The sequence below is a fragment of the Heloderma suspectum genome, chromosome 2 (assembly GCF_057233095.1).
Source record: "Heloderma suspectum isolate Gila_16-S chromosome 2, 16-S_ref, whole genome shotgun sequence".
Taxonomy (NCBI): domain Eukaryota; kingdom Metazoa; phylum Chordata; class Lepidosauria; order Squamata; family Helodermatidae; genus Heloderma; species Heloderma suspectum.
In genome coordinates, this window is record NC_139459.1 from 405,852,798 (window position 1) to 405,872,937 (window position 20,140).

A 20,140-nucleotide genomic window follows, 5' to 3' on the forward strand; every position below is an offset into this window, starting at 1 on the left:
TTTGGGGAATTTCCACATTGCTGTTTTTGCTATCTTATGCCAGCTCAGCAAGGACATTTCTGATTTTTTTACATGGCTGCTACACTATGAAGACCTACAACACCTTCTAGAACTAACACCAAAAAAGATGTCCTCTTCATCATAGGGGATTAGAATGCTAAAGTAGGAAATCAAGAAATCACCGGGATAACAGGCAGGCATGGCCTTGGTGTACAAAATGAAGCAGGACAAAAGCTAATAGAGTTTTGCCAAGAGAACACGCTGATCATAGCAAACACTCTTTTCCAATAGCACAAGAGGCGACTCTACACATGGACATCACCAGATGGTCAATATCGAAATCAGATTGATTATGTCCTTTGCAGCCTAAGATGGAGAAGCTCTATACAGTCAGTCAAAACAAGACCTGGAGCTGACTGTGGCTTAGATCATGAGCTTCTTGTTGCAAAATTTCGGCTGAAATTGAAGAACGTAGGGAAAACCACTAAACCGTTCAGGTATGACCTAAATCATATCCCTGATGAATATACAGTGGAGGTGAGGAATAGATTTCAGGGATTAGACCTGATAGACAGAGTGCCTGAGGAACTATGGACGGAGGTCCGTAACATTGTTCAGGGGGCAGCAACAAAATCCATCCCAAAGAAAAAGAAATGCAAGAAAGCCAAGTGGCTGTCTGATGAGGCTTTACAAGTAGCTCACGAAAGAAGGGAAGCAAAAAGCAAGAGAGAAAGGGGAAGATATATCCAACTGAATGCAGAGTTCCAGAGAATAGCAAGGAGAGACGAGAAGGCCTTCTTAAATGAACAATGCAAAGAAATCGAGGAAAACAACAGAATGGGAAAGACTAGAGATCTCTTCAAGAAAATCGGAGATCTCAAGGGAATGTTTTGTGCAAAGATGGGCATGATAAAGGACAAAGAAGGCAGGGACCTAACAGAAGCAGATGAGATTGAGAAGAGGTGGAAAGAATACACAGAAGAACTATACAGGAAAGATGTGAATGTCCCTGATAGCCATGATAGTGCGGTCACTGAACTTGAGCCGGACATCCTCGAGAGTGAAGTCAAGTGGGCCTTAGGAAGCATTAGTAACAACAAAGCTAGCGGAGATGACAGTATTCCAGCTGAGTTATTTAAAATCCTAAAAGATGATGCTGTTAAAGTGCTGCATTCAATATGCCAACAAATTTGGAACACTCAACAGTGGCCACGAGACTGGAAAAGGTCAGTTTACATTCCAATTCCAAAGAAGGGCAATGCCAAAGAGTGTTCAAACTACTGCACAATTGCACTCATTTCACCTGCCAGCAAGGTTATGCTCAAAATCCTACAAGCTAGGCTTCAGCAGTATGCGAACCGAGAACTACCGGAAGTACAAGCTGGTTTCCGAAGAGGCAGAGGAACTAGAGATCAAATTGCCAACATTCGCTGGATCATGGAGAAAGCAAGAGAATTCCAGAAAAAACGTCTATTTCTGCTTCATTGACTACACTAAAGCCTTTGATTGTGTGGATCACAACAAACTGTGGCAAATTCTTATACTGATGAGAGTACCAGACCACCTTACCTGTCTCCTGAGAAACCTGTACAAGGGTCAGGAAGCAACAGTGAGAACCAGACATGGAACAACCGATTGGTTCAAAATTGGGAAAGGAGTATGACAAAGCTGCATATTGTCACCCTGCTTATTTAACTTATATGCAGAGTACATCATGAGAAACTCAGGGTTAGATGACTCACAGGTCGGAATTAAGATTGCCGGGAGAATTATCAACAACCTCTGATATGCAGATGATACCACCCTAATGGCAGAAAGTGAAGAGGATCTCAAGAGCCTCTTGTTGAGGGTGAAAGAGGAGATTGCAAAAGCTGGTTTGAAACTCAACATTAAAAAAACGAAGATCATGGCATCTGGCCCCATCACTTCCTGGCATATAGAAGGAGAAGAAATGGAAGCAGTGGCAGATTTTACTTTCTTGGGCTCCAAGATCACCGCAGACGGTGGCTATAGCCATGAAATTAAAAGACGCTTGCTCCTTGGGAGGAAAGCTATGGCAAACCTAGACAGCATAGTAAGAAGCAGAGACATCACTTTGCCAACAAAGGTCCGTCTAATCAAAGCTATGGCTTTCCCACCCAGTAGTAATGTATGGCTGTGAGAGCTGGACTATCAGGAAGGCTGAGCGCTGAAGAATTGATGCTTTCGAACTGTGGTGCTGGAAAAGACTCTTATGAGTGCCCTGGACTGCAAGGAGGTCAAATCAGTCCATCCTAAAGGAAATCAACCCTGAGTGCTCATTGGAAGGACAGATCCTGAAGCTGAAGCTCCAATATTTTGGCCAGCAAATGCAAAGAGAAAACTCTCTGGAAAAGACCCTGATGCTGGGAAAGACTGAAGGCAAAAGGAGAAGGGGACGGCAGAGGATGAGATGGCTAGATAGCATCACCGATGCAATGAATATGGACTTGAGCACACTCTGGGAGAGAGCGCAGGACAGGAAGACCTGGCGTGCTCTGGTCCATGGGGTCACGAAGAGTCGGACACGACTGAACAACTGAACAACAACACATAAACATTAGGCATAAATTTCTGTTTGCATCCTAAGGAGAAACAACAGAATGACATTTAATAGGGATAAATGCCAAGTTCTGCACCTAGGAAAAAGAAACCAAATGCACAGTTACAAGATGGGGGATACGTGGCTCAACCACACGACACGCGAGAAGGATCTTGGAATTGTTGTCGATCACAAGCTGAATATGAGCCAACCATGTGATGTGGCTACAAAAAAGGCAAATGCTATTTTGGGCTGCATTAATAGAAGCATAGCTTCCAAATCCTATGAAGTACTAGTTCCCCTCTGCTCAGCACTGGTTAGGCCTCATCTGGAGTACTGTGTCCAGTTCTGGGCACCACACTTGAAGAAGGATGCAGACAAACTGGAGAGGGTTCAGAGGAGGGCAACAAAGATGATCAGGGGACTGGAAACAAAGCCCCATGAGGAGAGACAGAAAGCACTGGGCACATTCAGCCTTGAGAAGAGGAGACTGAGAGGAGATAGGATAGCACTCTTCAAGAACTTGAAAGGTTGCCACAGAGAGGAAGGCCAGGATCTCTTCTCCATCATCCCAGAGTGCAGGACACAGAATAATGGGCTCATTTGTTCCCTAGAGAGGTGGTGGGCTCTCCCACACTCGAGGCATTGAAGACGAGGCTGGACAGCCATCTGTCAGGGATGCTCTGACTTGGATTCCTGCCTTGAGCAGGGGGTTGGACTCGATGGTCTTAGAGGCCCCTTCCAACCGTACAATTGGATGATTCTATGATATTACAGTTATGAGAGCTGTGCAGATGAGATCAAAGAGATGATTTTCCCCACCTTGTTGAGATGCTTGGGCCACAAAGGGGCATCCTGATCAAAGGTGAGCTTTTGGTCTGGGGATCTGGGGATCCCCGTCTTTCCATCGTCCCAAATTTCTCTCTAACGGCAGACACATTGGGAAACACCACCCAGTTCACGATGTCAAAGTCGGCCACCAGGTCCCCGTTCTCATCCAAATATGCTCCGTCCAGGATGGAAGCATTGTAATGCTGGGGGTTCCGCAGGAATGAGTGAATCTAACAGGTCAGAAGGAGCACCAGCATTTACTTAGGGATGGACGAAAGTCCCTTACCTGTTCTCGAAGCTTGCTTCGCGGTGGGGGAGAGGCGCTTTGGTTCTCCCCCCGAAGTTCAGACGAGGGGGGGAGGCGCCCCGCATCGCCCGGCCGAAATTCAGGCCGGGGGGGAGTGCCTCATCTACCTGGCCGCAAAAAAAAAAGTAAAACACACACACACACACACACACACACACACACCCGTGATAGACTACGTAACGATTTACGTAGCCTATCACGGCTAGATTTCCAAAGTCAGCCATGATAGGCTATGTAAATCGTCACGTAGCCAATCACGGGTGACTTTGAAAAAAACAAACAAAAAAGCACGTACGCAAATGGCGGCTCCCATGGGGACTGCCATTTGCGTTCCTTATTTTGACACGTCTAGTCTACGTAAAGATTTACGTAGACTACAGCGAAAATAAGGGCAACGCAAATAGTGTTCCTTTATTTTCGCCGTAGTCTACGTAAATCTTTACGTAGACTACACGTGCCAAATTAAGGAACGCAAATGGCGGCGCCCATGGGCTGCCGCCATTTGCATACGTGCTTTTTTTCCCCCGAAGTCACCCGTGATAGGCTACGTAACGATTTACGTAGCCTATCATGGCTGACTTTGGGAATCTAGCCGTGATAGGCTACGTAAATCATTACGTAGCCTATCACGGGTGTGTTCTGTTTTTTTACAATGGCGGCGGCGGCAGCAGGTCGGGAGACCGGCTGCTGCCCCCGCCCCCAACGAAACGCCGCCGAACCACTGCCAGGACCCGCCGCCAAGAGGGACATTCGGCCACGGTAAGTCCCATCCCAGGGGGGGGGGGCTGGCGGAGAATTTCCCCACCAATTTCACGGGGCCGAATGCGTTGGCATTCAGCCTCCTGAAGATTCGTGGAGAAATTCTCTGCCATCCCTAGAAGGAAGTGGAAGGAAAGCCAAGCAACAAAGGAAGAGTACAAGCATGTAGCACAGAGTTGCAGGGATGGCGTCAGGAAGGCTAAAGCTGAGAACGAGCTGAGGTTAGTGAGGGAATTTAGGGATGTACGAAAGTCACTTACCTGAACCCGAAATTTGATTCGCGGTGGGGGGGAGGCGCTCCATCCCTCCCCCCCAAATTCTGGCCGAGGGGAGGCACGCCGTCCCTCCCATCCGAAATTCTGGCTGGGGGGAGGTGCACCGTCCCCCCCCCGAAATTCTGGCTGGGGGGGAGGCGTGCTGTCCCTCCCGCCGTGAATCCTGTCCTGCCGGGATGTAAATGGCGGCAGCCATAGCCGCCGCCGTTTGCGTCCCTGCCGTCAGCCGTAATAGGCTACATAAATGTTTACGTAGCCTATCAAGGCTGAGTAAAAAAAAAAGAAAAGAAACCGTGCATACGCAAATGGCGGCGCCCATGGGCCCAAGTATGTCACGAAGAACTGTGGACTCGCCAGGTATGTTGTCTCCCGGGAGGACAGATTAGAGACGTGACTGAAAGGTTGCCTGCACTCATAAAGCCCACTGACAGGTATCCCTTTCTTCTCATCCATGTGGGAACAAATGATACCACCAAGCGGAGCTACGAAGAGATCACGTCAGACTTTGAAGCTTTGGGAAGGACACTCAAGAACTTTGGGGCCCAGATAGTTTTCTCATCCATCCTTCCAGTAGTTAGAAGCGGGATAGAAAGGGAACGAAAAATACTCCGGGTCAATGACTGGCTATGAAGGTGGTGCCGACGAGAGAGATTTGGATTCTGGGACCACGGGCTATACTTCCTGGAAGATGGGCTGTTGGCAAGGGGCGGGTTGCACCTCACTAGGGGTGGACGAAAGTCACTTACCTGGTCTCGCAGCTTTTCGTGGTGGGGGGGAGGCACTTCGCTGCTCTCCCCCCGAAGTTCAGGCCGGGGGGGGAGGCTTCCCGCCTAGCCCAGCCGAAATTCAGGCCGGGGGGGGAGGCTTCCCGCCTCGCCCGGCCGAAATTCAGGCCGGGGAGGAGGCGCCTCGCCTCGCCCGGCCGCGAAATTAAAAGTTAAAAAAAAAAAAACGCCCCCGTGATAGGCTACGTGACGATTAACGTAGCCTATCACGGCTAGATCTGCAAAGTCAGCCATGATAGGCTACGTAAATCGTCACGTAGCCTATCAAGGGTGACTTAAAAAAAAAAAGCGCGTACGCAAATGGCGGCCCCCATAGGGAGCCGCCATTCGCGTTCCTTATTTGGTCGCTGTAGTCTACGTAAATCTTTACGTAGACTACAGCGACCAAATAAGGAACGGGAATGGCGGCTCCCTATGGGGGCCGCCATTATCCGTACGCGCTTTTTTTTTTTTTTAAGTCACCCGTGATAGGCTACGTGACGATTTACGTAGCCTATCACGGCTGACTTTGCAAATCTTGCCGTGATAGGCTATGTTAATCGTCACGTAGCCTATCACGGGGGTGTTTTTTTTTTCTTTTATTGGAATGGCGGCGGCGGCAGCTGGTCAAAAGACCGGCTGCCGCTCCCGCCCCGGACGAAGACCCAACGAACCGCTGGCCGGACCCGCCGCTGGGAGGGACATTCGGGAAAGGTAAGTCCCGTCCCGGGGGGGGTGGGGGGGGTGCGGAGAATTTCTCCCTGAAACTTGTTCGGGGGGCCAAACACGTTGGTGCTCAGCCCCCCGAAGTTTCGGGGAGAAATTCTCCGCCATCCCTACACCTCACAAAGGCTGGGAAGAATGTGTTTGGCCACAGCATGAAGAACGTCATCAGTCAGGACGGCTTTAAACTGAATCCTACGGAGGAGGGAAATGTAATGTTGGGGGTAACAATGGATGAAGGCTCATGCACCGCAATGGAGAGAACAGCTCAAATAGCGCCAAATAATAGTCTTCAGACAGATATAGGAAGAAAGGCAGACTATGAGGCACAAGGTCTTTGATGTCTAAATACTAATGCCCAGAGTATGGGAAACAAACAGAACGAACTTGAACTCTTAATACAAGAGGGAAATTATGATTTGATAGGTATAAGTGAGACTTGGTGGGATGACTCTCATGACTGGGATACAGCAATTGAAGGATATAACTCGTTCAAAAAGAACAGGAGGAACAGAAAGGGAGGTGGGCTTGCACTGTATGTGAAAAATACATCTCTCTGCACAGAAATACAGGAGGAGGAGCTTGGTAGCCCCATCGAGAGCACCTGGGTTGAAATAAATGGAGCAAAGAATAAAAGGAACATGGTGGTCGGAGTCTACTACCGGCCACCCAATCAAGGAGAAGACAAGGATGAAACTTTTGAAAAGCCAATAGCCAATGTTTTAAGGAAGCATGATGTAGTAGTAATGGGGGACTTCAATTTCCCCGATATTTGTTGGGAGACAAATTCTGCAAAACATGGCCCCTCCAGGAAATTCCTGACTTGTGTGGCGGATAACTTCCTCCTACAGAAAGTAGAGGAAGGAACTAGAGGATCGGCTATCCTTGACTTGATCCTAACCAACAGAGATGACTTAGTGGAGAAAGTAGCAGTTACAGGAACTCTGGGGGAAAGCGACCATGTTGTACTTGAGTTCTTGGTTCTAAGGGAAGCAAAAGCCGAGTGTAGTCAAACGCGTACCCTGGATTTTAGGAAAGCTGATTTTCATAAACTCAGAACAATGATCAGTAAGGTCCCATGGCAAGCAATGCTAACTAGAAAAGGAGTCCATGATGGGTGGGAGCTTTTAAATAAGGAAATTCTTAAGGCACAATCACAAACAATTCCAACAAGAAGAAAAGGTGGAAAACAACAGAAGAAGCCAATGTGGCTTCACAAAAAGCTTAGGGATGGGCTGAAAACAAAAAAATACACATATAGGAAGTGGAAAGAAGGCCAAGTAACAAAGGAAGAGTACAGGCAGATAGCACAGAATTGCAGGGATGGCGTCAGGAAGGCTAAAGCTGAGAACGAGCTGAGGTTAGCGAGGGATGCTAAAAGCCACAAAAAGGCTTTCTTCAGCTACGTGCAGAGTAAAAGGCAGAGGAAGAAATGGTGGTTCAGCTATTAAGTAAGGATGGCAAAACGATAACAGATGACAAAGAAAAGGCAGAGGTGCTCAATTCCTACTTTGGCTCAGTCTTCTCCCAAAAGAGGGTCTATGACCCCCTGGCAAAGGCGAAGTGCAGGCTGAAGGGGCAGGATTGCAGCTTGAGATCGATAGGCTCAAGGAACACCTAATTCCTTTGAATGAGTTCAAATCTCCAGGGCCAGATGAACTGCATCCTAGAGTCATAAAGGAACTGGCAGAAGAACTCTCAGAACTGCTGTCTATTCTCTTTGAGAAATCATGGAGGACGGGGGAAGTGCCAGATGACTGGAAGAGGGCTAACGTTGTCCCTCTCTTCAAAAAGGGTAAAAAGGAGGAACCTGGGAACTACAGACCAGTCAGTCTACTCAGAAGTAACTCCCATGGTAGTCAATGAGGCTTGTTCCCGAATTTACTGTGTTTGCCATTAAGCCAAAAACACTAAGTAGACCCAGGTTACATCATGTATTCATTGGGTGAAAGGCAGAGTAATGGCTGTGAAATGCTGTTTCCAAGGCTGCATGTCTCTGCGGTTGGGTTCAAGGCTTTGGGGGAGTAATTAATGCCAGCTTCAATCCTTTGCTTCATCACCTAACCAGGGGGCAGGAGAAGGGGAGTAGAGCCTGGAGGGGGGGGGGGTCTCCCTTATTGGTTGAGCAGTCCCTGCCAGTCTGATGACATTCACTTCCAATCCCCCCACCCCTCCCGGAAGTAAGTTTCTGTCGGTGACTTATATTGACGTGGTGCACTCCTTCGTGGAGCCCTGTGCAGAGCCATGCTGATTCCATGAGAAATCCAGGATTCCTCCGTTTGCTTCACCCTTCCGTTGTCGTGGAAATACGGCCACTGACTCAAGAAAATTATTCTGGGATAAATAAACTAGAAAAAAACATGTATGGATAGCAGATGGTTGTTTCTTATGCATAATTTGTATACCCAAACAAGTCTTCAAGTCTGTTGTGGTCAACAGGGCCATTTGGCAAATGAGATCATGACAAACAGGCTTGTCTTTTGGCCCCCATTTTATTCAATTTATTTCTGAATGACTTAGCTCCATCATTCCTGCTGGTAGAAGGACACCCACCCACCCGTTTTAAGGCACGTCTCGTTGTTTTTAGCAGATGACACTGTGATATGATCTCTAACTCAACAGGGCTTAAAACGACCATTACAGGCCTTCTCAGGGTATTGTGATAAAAACTCATTGATTATACATTTTGTAAAATCTAAAACTATGGTTTTCTCTAAGTCATGGAAAAAGTTGCACTGGACATTAAAGGGAAATACTTTGGAACCGGTTAAAGAATTTAAGTCCTTGGGGCTTTATTTCCAATATGATCTCCAGTGGAACTTAGAACGCAAAAATCCACTCAGTTCTGCAAATTGCAGTGCATCTGCTGTTGTCCATATCTATTACACCCAAGGTGGTCAGAATATTCCCCCAGCCCTCAGAGGAGTCAGAGCTAAATAACTGAATCAGTTATCATGTGGTTTCCCTGTATGGATCGAGCTGACAAATTCTGCTCTGGAAAAAGCCCAAGCATTTTCCTTGCATCGTATCCTTGCAACGTCTGACCCAGAGACTATATGATATTGAAAGACAGGATCTGTACTCTCTGGCTAACAGAACTTGTTCTCCAGTGGCCCATGGGATTCTGCCCAGTTATGGCATCTCACCTGCTTACTTGACATCCCTTAGGAATAGACAAGCTGGTAGAGCATTTCTACACGCAAGGCCAAATGCCCTACCAACAGCAGTGCTCCAGGGCAGGCTCCAGTTGGCCTCTGTACACCACCATATTGAACTTGAAAGGAAAGAAACCCAAATGGGAGCGAAGTCAGGACTTCCAGGTGTAATTCAATGGGTGTGACAAAAGTGGGGCACTAACCATTCAGGAAGTACAGCCAGTGGCATACACACACACACCCGTCATTGGGGGCTCATAAGTAATGGAACAAATGGCTGTCAAGCAGCTGCATGGCCAGGTGTGGCCTGTTTCTTGGGTGCCCCATGACCAATCAAGCAGGTGAAAGGCCCGGAGGTGGTTCTGAGTGTAACATTTGCATTAAGTAGCTGTTCACTGGAACTCCCAACATGAGGTCCAAAGAGGTGTACATGCGAGTGAAGGAGGCCATCATTAGGCTGAGGAAACAAAATAAACCCATCAGAGAGAGAGCAAAAACAGTGGGAGTGGCCAACACAACACTCTGGAACATCCTGAAAAAGGAGGAATTAACTGGCAAGCTCAGCAACAGCAAAAGGCCTGGAAGACCATGGAAGACAACTAAAGTGGATGACCGCAGAATGCCGCTCATGGTGAAGAGGAACCCTTTTGCAACATCTAGCCAGGCCAAGAACGCTCTTGCGGAGGTAGGCATGTCATTGTCAACATCTACAGTCACGAGACGGCTTTATGAATGTAAATACAGAGGCTTCACAACAAGGTGCAAACCACTGGTAACACTCAAGAACAGACAGGCCAGATTAGCCTTTGCCAGCAAACACCTGAAAAAGCCTGCCCAGTTCTGGAAGAAGATTCTTTGGACTAGGAAAGGAACAGCTCATGATCCAAAGCATACCACATCATCTGTCAACCATGGTGGAGGCAGTGTTATGGCCTGGGCATGTATGGCTGCCAATGGAACCAGGTCACTGGTGTTTATTGATGACCTGACTGCTGACAAAAGCAGCAGGATGAATTCTGAAGTGTATAGGGCTATGCTTTCTGCTCAGATTCAGCCAAAGGATAGGACGCCGCTTCATATTGCAGATGGATAATGACCCCAAACATACAGCAAAAGCTACCCAAGAGTTTCTCAAGGCAAAGAAGTGGGATGTTCTTCAATGGCCAAGTCAGTCACCTGGTCTCAACCCAATAGAGCATGCTTTTGACTTACCGAAGACAAGACTGAAGGCAGAAAGACCCACAAACAAGCAGCAGCTGAAGGCAGCTGCAGGGAAGGCCTGGCAAAGCATCTTGAGGGAGGAAACTCAGCATTGGGTCATGTCCATGGGTTCCAGACTTCAGGCAGTCATTGAGTGCAAAGGATTTTCATCCAGGTATTAAAGGGGATCCTTAAGTTTCAAATGATGTTGGTTTGTTCCATTACTTATGAGCCCCCAACGATGGGTGTGTGTGTATGCCACTGGCTGTACTTCCAGAATGGTTAGTGCCTCACTTTTGCCAAACCCCTTGAATTACAGCTGGAGGTCCTGACATGGCTCCCATCTGGGTGTGCTTCCTTTCAACTTCAATGTGGTGGTGTACAGAGGCCAACTGCCAAAACAGTTATCCTTGTTCCAATATTTCTGGCCCTGACTGTATATGTTTACACATGTATTTATTTATTTATTTATTTATTTATTTATATCTATGCACATATATGTCAAATTTTGCAAAACAAATTGTATTCCTCTCTTTTGATAACTTTTTGATAAGGTTTATACTTTATAATATATGTGCATAGGAGGATATACTAATATGCATTAGATAACTAATGATATTAATGCTTATAATTGAGAGAATTGTACTTATAGATGGCTTAATAAAAATGAAAATGAAAAAAAAGAATCAAAAATTGAAACCAAAAGTTGAAAAAGGGTGCAAAAAATGTGTTGGAAACCACTTCTGGCATCTACTTTAGTGATGCACATACTCTGGGGACACCCCCCTTTCCTTGCCAGAGGGAAAGGATTACCACCCCTGCGATGAGCCATCTATGAGCCATCACAACGAAACAGCAGCAAAGCATTGCTAAATTAAGCAGAAGTAGGCACTTAACAACTCATAAATCCTGTTTCCTGCCTCCCAGCAGAGCAGAGCAGAGCAGAGCAGAGCAGGCTGCTCCAGCTGGTCCAGGGACTACAGAAGCAGGCAAGCTCCCAGAGAGCGAGCGAACAGGGGGAGCAAACAGGGGGAGCAAACAGGAGTTGGCCAGGGGAGTGCGGCAGGGGAGGGCAAGGGGGAGGCCCCTAACATTTTTTTTTATTTTTTTACTAACTTTTTTCCATTTGTTTGTCTTGTAACACACACTTCCACACCAGTGGGACTCTGCTTTTAACCTCTGTTGAGCAGAGGAGCAGGCACAGGCTAGTCTAGAACAATCACAAAGCCAGACACAAAAGGGAAAAGAGGCTATGGAAGGACAAGACTCTCCAGTGGTGGTGACCTGCAAGGTGTGTGCAATGTTCGCTTTCTTGCCTGAGAACAACATGGCCCACACCTGCAACAAGTGCAAGTTGATCACGCTGCTGGAGGAAAAAGTAAGCGGACTGGAGCGGCGACTGTCGACCCTCCGGGGAATAAGAGAACATGAAGAGTTCTTGGACAGAATGGGGGAACTACAGCAGCAAAGGGAAGACCAGAAGCTTGAAGAGCAACAGCAAGATGAGGCAGAAGTGGGAAATGCTCAGGTGAGGAAAAAGGGAGTAGAGGATACTCCTTGGAAAAGGGTGACAGTTAGGAGAGGAACTAGACGCCACTCTGGACCAGTGGAAGCAGTGGAGCTGTGGAACCGATTCCAGGTACTTGCGGATGAGACTGGAGGACAGCCTGCAGAGGAAGAATCACAGGGGAACCTACATGAGAGTGAGCAAGAGGCTGAAGGTCAGTCAAACGGAGGCGATGAAACCCAGGCCTACAACAAGGAGAAGAGAAGAGTGGTAGTAGTGGGAGACTCCTTGCTGTGTGGGCTCGAGACCCAAGTATGTCACGAAGACCTGTGGACTCGCCAGGTATGTTGTCTCCCAGGAGTAGGCATGGCAGAGAATTCTGCCATGGATCTCGGTGAGACCGAACGCCAGTGCATTTGGCCCCTTGAAATCCGTGTTGGAATGAAGCCCCCCGCCCCCCCCCGAAATGGGCCCGGAACGGAGCCTACCTTTGTCGGCCGTTCCGGTGCTCCTCGAATGGCGGCTGCATCTGCAACCGCCATTCGCGTCTTTCGAATGGCCGTGATAGGCTACATAAATACTTACGTAGCCTATCACGGCTAATGCAGGGAGGCCATCAATATTTAAGTAGCCTATCACAGCAAAAAAAGGGAATGCAAATGGCGGCGGCTACGGAGCCAACATGGATTTGTCAAGAACAAGTCCTGCCAGATAAATCTGATCTCATTTTTGGATCAAGTCACCTCCCTTGTGGACCGTGGGAATGCTGTAGACATAATATACCTCGACTTCAGCAAAGCTTTTGACAAAGTGCCCCATGATCTCCTGATGAGCAAACTAGCTCAAAGTGGGTTAGATGAAACAACGATCCAGTGGATCCACAGTTGGCTACAGAATCGGACTCAAAGAGTGCTTCTCAATGGGACCTTCTCCAACTGGGGAGAGGTAACGAGTGGAGTACCGCAGGGCTCAGTCCTGGGCCCAGTGCTCTTCAACATTTTTATGAATGACTTGGAGGTGGTGATGCAGGGAATGCTGATCAAATTTGCAGATGACACAAAATTGGGCGGGATAGCTAATACTTTGGAAGACAGAAACAAAATTCAAGGTGATCTTGATAGACCGGAACTCTGGGCAGAAAACAACAGAATGACACTTAATAGGGATCAATGCCAAGTTCTGCACCTAGGAAAAAGAAACCAAATGCACAGTTACAAGATGGGGGATACTTGGCTCAACCACACTACGAGCGAGAAGGATCTTGGAATTGTTGTTGATCACTAGGGATGTACAAAACACCTAACTGGCTCTGTGCCGGGCAATCCGCGGTGAGGGGGAGGCACTCCGTACGTTCCCCTGGAATCCTGCCCGGCTGGCTCCGCTCCGCAGCCAAGCCGCATAACCACTGGCCGGCTCCAGCCGCCCGCAGCCGGACATCTGGCTGCTGGGCAGCCCTACAGGGATGCAAATGGTGGGTGTCATAGCCGCCGCCATTTGCGTCCCTGTATTGAGCTGTGATAGGCTATGTAAATATTTACGTAGCCTATCACGGCAGGGGGGAGAACCCCAGCGTACGCAAATGGCGGTAGCTGCCACCATTTGCGTACGCTGGGGTTCCCCCCCCCCCGGCCGTGATAGGCTACATAAATATGTAGCCTATCACGGCCTCCACAGGGACGCAATTGGCACCCCTGCATTAGCCGTGATAGGCTACGTAAGTATTTATGTAACCTATCATAGCTATTGAGAGGAGTAAGTGAATGGCGGCCGCAGGACGGCCACCATTCGCAAAGCAGCACGGATGGGAGCAGTTAAGTGCTATGTTTTGCATGCCTTTCGTGGGGGGCGGGGCTTCGTTCCGTGATGGATTTTGGGGGGCCGAATGCATTGACATTTGGCCTTACCGAGATCCGTCGCGGAATTCTCTGACATCCCTATTGATCACAAGCTGAATATGAGCCAGCAATGTGAAGTGGCTACAAAAAAGGCAAATGCCATTTTGGGCTGTATTAATAGAAGCATCGCTTCCAAATCCCGGGAAGTACTAGTTCCTCTCTACTCAGCACTGGATAGGCCTCATCTGGAGTATTGTGTCCAGTTCTGGGCACCACACTTTAAGAAGGATGCAGACAAGCAGGAGAGGATTCAGAGGAGGGCAACAAAGATGATCAGGGGACTGGAAACAAAGCCCTATGAAGAGAGACTGAAAGAACTGGGCCTGTTTAGCCTTGAGAAGAGAAGACTGAGGGGAGATATGATAGCGCTCTTCAAGTACTTGAAAGGTTGTCACAGAAAAGAAGGCCAGGATCTCTTCTTGATCATCCCAGAGTGCAGGACACGGAATAATGGGCTCAAGTTACAGGAAGCCAGATTCCGGCTGAACATCAGGAAAAACTTCCTGACTGTAAGAGCAATACGACAATGGAACCAATGACCTGGGGAGGTGGTGGGCTCTCCCACACTGGAGGCCTTCAAGGCGAGGCTGGACAGCCATTTGTCAGGGATGCTCTGACTTGGATTCTTGAATTGAGCAGGGGGTTGGACTCGATGGCCTTGTAGGCCCCTTCCAACCCTATTATTCTATGATTCTGTGACCAATTCTCATGAAACAGGATGTGTTAGAAGGCCTCAACGAGACAGGAGAACACCCCGAAGACTTGATGTCTGAGCTGGTTTACGGGCTGAACTCTGTCCTTGTTTTGCACATTTTTAGTGTTTCTGGGAATTTTCACAGATTTTTGCTGGAACCATCCTGCTTAGGTCTTTGCTAAGAGGTTCTCCCATGTATTGCTTCACCCTGTGCATTTGTGCCTTCCAGGAAAAACTGTGATTATGGTCTGCCTGTTTGTTTGCTTTTAGTGTTCTGTGTTTGGGGTAAGACAAAAGGAGAGTTCATATCCAGAGATGACCGCATCACAAGTGTTCTCCCCATGCCACCAGGTTTCCGTTATGCCCACTATATCTAGGTTCTCCTTTAAAATCAGGCAGTCCAACTCACTCATTTTGGCTTGGAGGACCCTATGCTCACAGCCAAGCCAGCATGACCATTGTGGATTATGGGTTCTGCAGTCCAACACAACGGAAGGCACCAGGTTGGGACCTCTCGGCCCCATTAACCCTCTCCTGACCAGACCCCTCCAACTTATAGCAGAATGGGTCCTGAACGGATATCTTGATCCCGGCTCTGGTTAACGTGTCTTTTCATGAGTACTTCGTCAAGCTTGTCTGCCCCCTCAGGAATCCGCGTCAGAAGACGGAGCCCCAAAGGGGAATTTTCACAAATATGTTTTCTCCAGCTGTGCATGAAGCTGCATAGAGACTTCAGGATGCTGCAGAGGTGATTCTGTCATAATTATTTATAATTATTATTATTCTCATTTAAGCGCGAGGCTCTTCATCCCCCACTCCAACTTTGCTTTTGGCATAAACCTCAGATTCAAGAGCAACCTGAGGTGATGTCAGGCATCCAGGCGTAAAGGACTGGTGCTTAAATGCCTCCTGTGCCACAGAGAGCTTGGGAGGAGGCTCAGGCCAGGTGAGGAGGCCTGTGTGGGCCTGAGGCCGACTTCCTGTCATCCCCTTCAGCTGTGAAGCCTTGGCTGGCTGAGCTCCATCTGTACTGGGAAGCCGCGGAAGCCTCGGTCCTGCAAGGGGGCTTTGGCGTCTTCCATTTCTTCTAATTCGTGGGGAGGAGCAGACGCTATGGCGGAGGCTGTGCCAGGCATTCCCCGGATGATTCTGTTGTTGCTGCTGCTGCTGCTGCCCCAGGCAGCCTGTGGGACACTCCAGGCCAAATGCCCCTTGACTTTGAAAAGGGGTGGAAGGAACCCAGTGAGTTATTACAGGCCAGGAGAACTCTCCATTGGCGGGGTCGTCTCTGCAGAAATGCAGGCTTTTTCACGTAGAAGCAATTTCGAGGAGCCGCCTTCTAGCAGCCATCTTTTCGAGTAAGTCATTATGCAGCGATGATGGTAGAGTGACTTTCTGCTCCTTCACTCTCTTGTGATTTCATTAGGTCCAATTATGCTTTATTTGCTAGGGATTTCCCCCATTTTCTGGTGCCTTCTGTAGAGGCTTTTCCACTGCAGTTTTTGGGGGAAGACTTTGCTGGTGCATCAAAAGTAAAGCCCCATCCAGTGCCCAGCCTGCCCTTTCATGTGCTGCAGCTGGCAAAATTCTTTGGGAAAATGTAGTGACCTATTATAGGACAATCGGGTCTTTCTGCCGTAGCTTCGACATACAGAACAAGGACCCACTTTTCTCGTAAGCCCTGTGACAGATGCCACTCCCCCCCCCCCAACACAGAGCTGCCAGGTAAGATGGTCGGTGTTGCTGAATGTGTTTGAGCTGCAGCTATTCTGTAGTGAAGTAGGAGTGAGCTGACAAAGAGGGACCACGAATGGCCAGAAGGGGAAGGACTCCTTCACACAGCGCATAGTTAAGCCACGGAATTAGCTACCACAAGATGCAGTGATAGCCATCAATTTGGATGGCTTTAGAAGGGGGTTAGACCAATTCCTGGAGGAGAAGGCTATCAATGGCTACTAGTCCTGAGGCATGAAGCCCTATTTACACGTGTTGCTGGGGAACATGGGTGGAAGCATTCTATTGCACCTAAGAGCTCCAGGCTCATCTCCTCCCCCCCCACCCCAAGTTTGCTTTTGGCATAAACATCAGATTCAAGAGCAACATGAGGTGATGTCAGGCATCCAGGTGCAAAGGACTGGTGCATAAATGCCTCCTGTACCACTGAGTGCTTGGGAGGAGGCTCAGGGCAGGCGAAGAGGCCTTGGCTGGCTGGGCTCCATCTGTCCTGGGAGCCACGGAAGCCTCGGTCCTGCAAGGGGGCTTTGGCGTCTCCCAGTTCTTCTTCTTATTAGTGGGGAGGAGCAGACGCTACGGCGGAGGCTGTGCCGGGCGTTCCCAGAATGATTCTGCTGTTGCTGCTGCTGTTGCTGCCCCAGGCAGCCTGTGGGACACTCCAGGCCAAATGCCCCTTGACGTTGGAAAGGGGTAGAAGGAGCCCAGTGAGTTATTACAGGCCAGGAGAACTCCACATTGGCGGGGTCGTCTCTGCAGAAAGTCCGTCTTTTTCATTTGCACGCAATTTCGAGGAGCCGCCTTCTAGCAACCATCTTTATAGGTAAGTCATTACGCAGCGATGGTGGCAGAGTGACTTTCTGCTCCTTCACTCTTCCTGCTTCTTCACTTCACCAATTTGGATGGCTTTAAAAGGGGGCTAGACCAATTCCTGGAGGAGAAGGCTATCAATGGCTACTAGTCCTGAGGCAGTAAGCCTATGTACACGTGTTGCTGGGGAACATGGGCAGAAGCGTCCTATTGCACCTAATACTAACCTGCAGTGGGGGCTTATTATGCCTGGTGGGAGGAGACTGCCAGCCAGTCAAGTCTCCTCTCTGCCTTCACCTCCTGTCGTGGTGTATATCCCAGGGGGTGTCTCCCTGAGCGATTTATTGCAAGTTTGCTGCATTTGCAGGTTGTTCAGGTCACATGACATCGTTGCCATCCCACAGCTGCCGTGGAGTTTATGCCAAAACCCTCTTTTTTTCCTGAGCCTACTTTTGGTCCGATTCCTTCCCTTCATTCAGCTTGTCTGTGCTCCTGTTGCGGTGTGCATCAGCCCTCTGCATTCACGCTGGCAGGATCGCTCTGCCCAGGGTGCTTTTCACCTGGCCTGTCAAGGGGTCTTTCCCCCATGTTTCCCTGCCTGTGTTTCCCAGACGTTTCCGCCATTTCGCTCACTGAGCGGGAGTAGCTATACCCCTGTAGACATGCAGCACTATCGCGACATAGCTTTGTAGTGAAATAGCACATTTGTTCAGGAGCAGCTGCTAATGCACCAATGCAGTTTTAGAGGGAAATAAATAGAAAACTTGGGGGGAGTCAGGCATGGGCTGGGGAGGGAGGTTCTAACACACACTGGCCAGAAAGGGCAGACAGGGCAGAACACGGCGAGGGCGGGAGGGAGGGAACAGGCTCTGTAAGGGATGGCGCGGATAAGGCTCCTCCCGGTAGCCCCCAAAACAGCCACCCAAAGGTTAATATTTGGGCAAGCAAGATTTACTTTCCATTAGAAATAACAGACAAGTACTCCTAATGTTTCTTTTTCTTCCTTGCAGCTCTTTGTGGGACAGTAAGAAAAAAAAAAGCAACAGAACTCCCATAAGCCTGTGGTTAGAGATTAGTTTTGTCTCCCACACTGAAGGTCAGTAATCTGAAGCTGAGTTATTTTTGCATTGGCAGCCACAGACAGATGCTCTTAATGTTACTTTCAGTACCACTTTGTTTGGGGTGATAAGAAAACAAAAGAAACTCAACAAATGCTGCGGTTAGGGATCCTGGAAGCTGCATGAGGGGTTTCTAAGGGGCCAGAGAAAGGATTCAGCTGCCTCCCATGGGTGAGAGATGTAGGTTTAATGGAGGAATTTTTGGTTTTGCGTTGGCTTTGATGAAGTGATGAAATGGGACGTCTTCCAGAGGTCTTGTCAATAAATAGCAACTGTTCCACCGACCACAGCAGTTCTCATGGTTGCCTGATAACCACCGCTCTGTATTCGTGTTCTACTGTCGCAGTGATGCCCACTTGATGACTGTTTGGTTCCTTTCTTTGTCTTTTGTACGGACTGTGTTTCAGGAACCGTTTTCTTTGGTTCATCGTGTGGGTTTCCGGCTGACAGCTGGCTGCCCACTGCGAGAGCGGAATGCTGGACTAGGTGGACCCTTGGCGCTCTTCTTGGGTCTAATGCCCCAGTGATTGCGGCATTCCAGCCACCCCCCAGGGTCTGGACCGAGTGGCGGTTTGCGTGCTCCAGAGAATCCCCAAGTCGTTCAGGAATCCATTCAGATCCATAAGATGCCTAGGGAGGACCACTTTGATGGGTCCTACACCCCTGCGGAAGGGTTGTGGGACCAAGAAGTCCAACATCACCAGATAGTGATCTGACCATGACAAGGGGGTGGTGGATATACCCCCGACATCCAGATCTCTCCCCACTTCTCCAGAATCAAACACAAGGTCTAGCGCAGGACCAGCTACATGGGTGGGCCCCGTTGGAATAGCCTGCAGCTCCCAGGAAGCCATGGTCTCCATGAAGTCCTGAGGTGCCCTTGTGAGGATGGCCTCTGAATGTACATTGAAATCTCCCAACACCAATAAGTTAGGGGACGGCACACGCACATCAGACTGTCAGAGACCACCTCAAGCACCTCGGTCAGGGAGTCAGTTGTGCAGTGGGGTGGGCGGTACGTGAGCAGAATCCGCAGCCTGCCCTTCAGGCCCAACCTCCAGTACACGCACTCGGCAACCTTGGTCTTCCGGAGAGGGGGACTGGTGAAGACCAAGGGCTCCCGGTAGATAAGAGCCACTCCCACTCCCTGATCCCCAGTCCTCGGCTGCTGTGCATACGGAAAACTGGCTGGGCACATGACCACCAGAGTTGGAGCAGCGGCCCCAGCCAGCCAGGTCTCCATTATGCATGCCAGGTCTGCACCCTCATCCAGGATCATGTCACGGATGAGGGATGATTCTGGGTAACAGACCTGGCATTGCAGAGCAGCAGATGAGGGCCAGAAGGTGGAGTCACGCCCTCCCCAGCCATCCTCTGGCTCTGGACAGGCCCGGAACAGGGGACAGACATCATGCATCTCTCCCCTGTTCCCCTTACCTCGCATGGCCTGCCCTTAGCACACCCCAGCGCCTGCTGCCCAGCCTCTGTGTAGCCTGGCCCCCAACACTCCCCCCACTGCCTCCATCAGGTGGACACATGCCCCCTTGCTCCCGCCTATCAGGCAGGCTCCCACCCCTAAAACAGAACAGAAACCCCCCAAACCCACCCCCGCTAACAGTGAAACAACAACCAGATCAAGACGTCCCCTGACCAGCACTGGCTCTCCCAGGCCACCTCAGCCAGCCAGCTTACAGGGTCCCTCCAGGAGGAGCAGGTGGTGACGGTCAGCAGCAGCTAGCCAGCACCCGGGGGCCTGACCCTGCTGGGAGCGGCGGTCTGCCAGGCAGGCGCCCACGGAAGAGCGGCGGTGG

The 20,140-nt window shown here is 49.4% G+C and overlaps 1 long non-coding RNA gene across 1 annotated transcript in view; it reads left to right on the forward strand.

Moving 5' to 3' along the window:
- LOC146356740 (uncharacterized) overlaps positions 1–20,140 on the forward strand; it is a 563,405-nt gene that overhangs the window by 433,331 nt on the left and 109,934 nt on the right. The gene's annotated exons all lie outside the window — the stretch shown is intronic.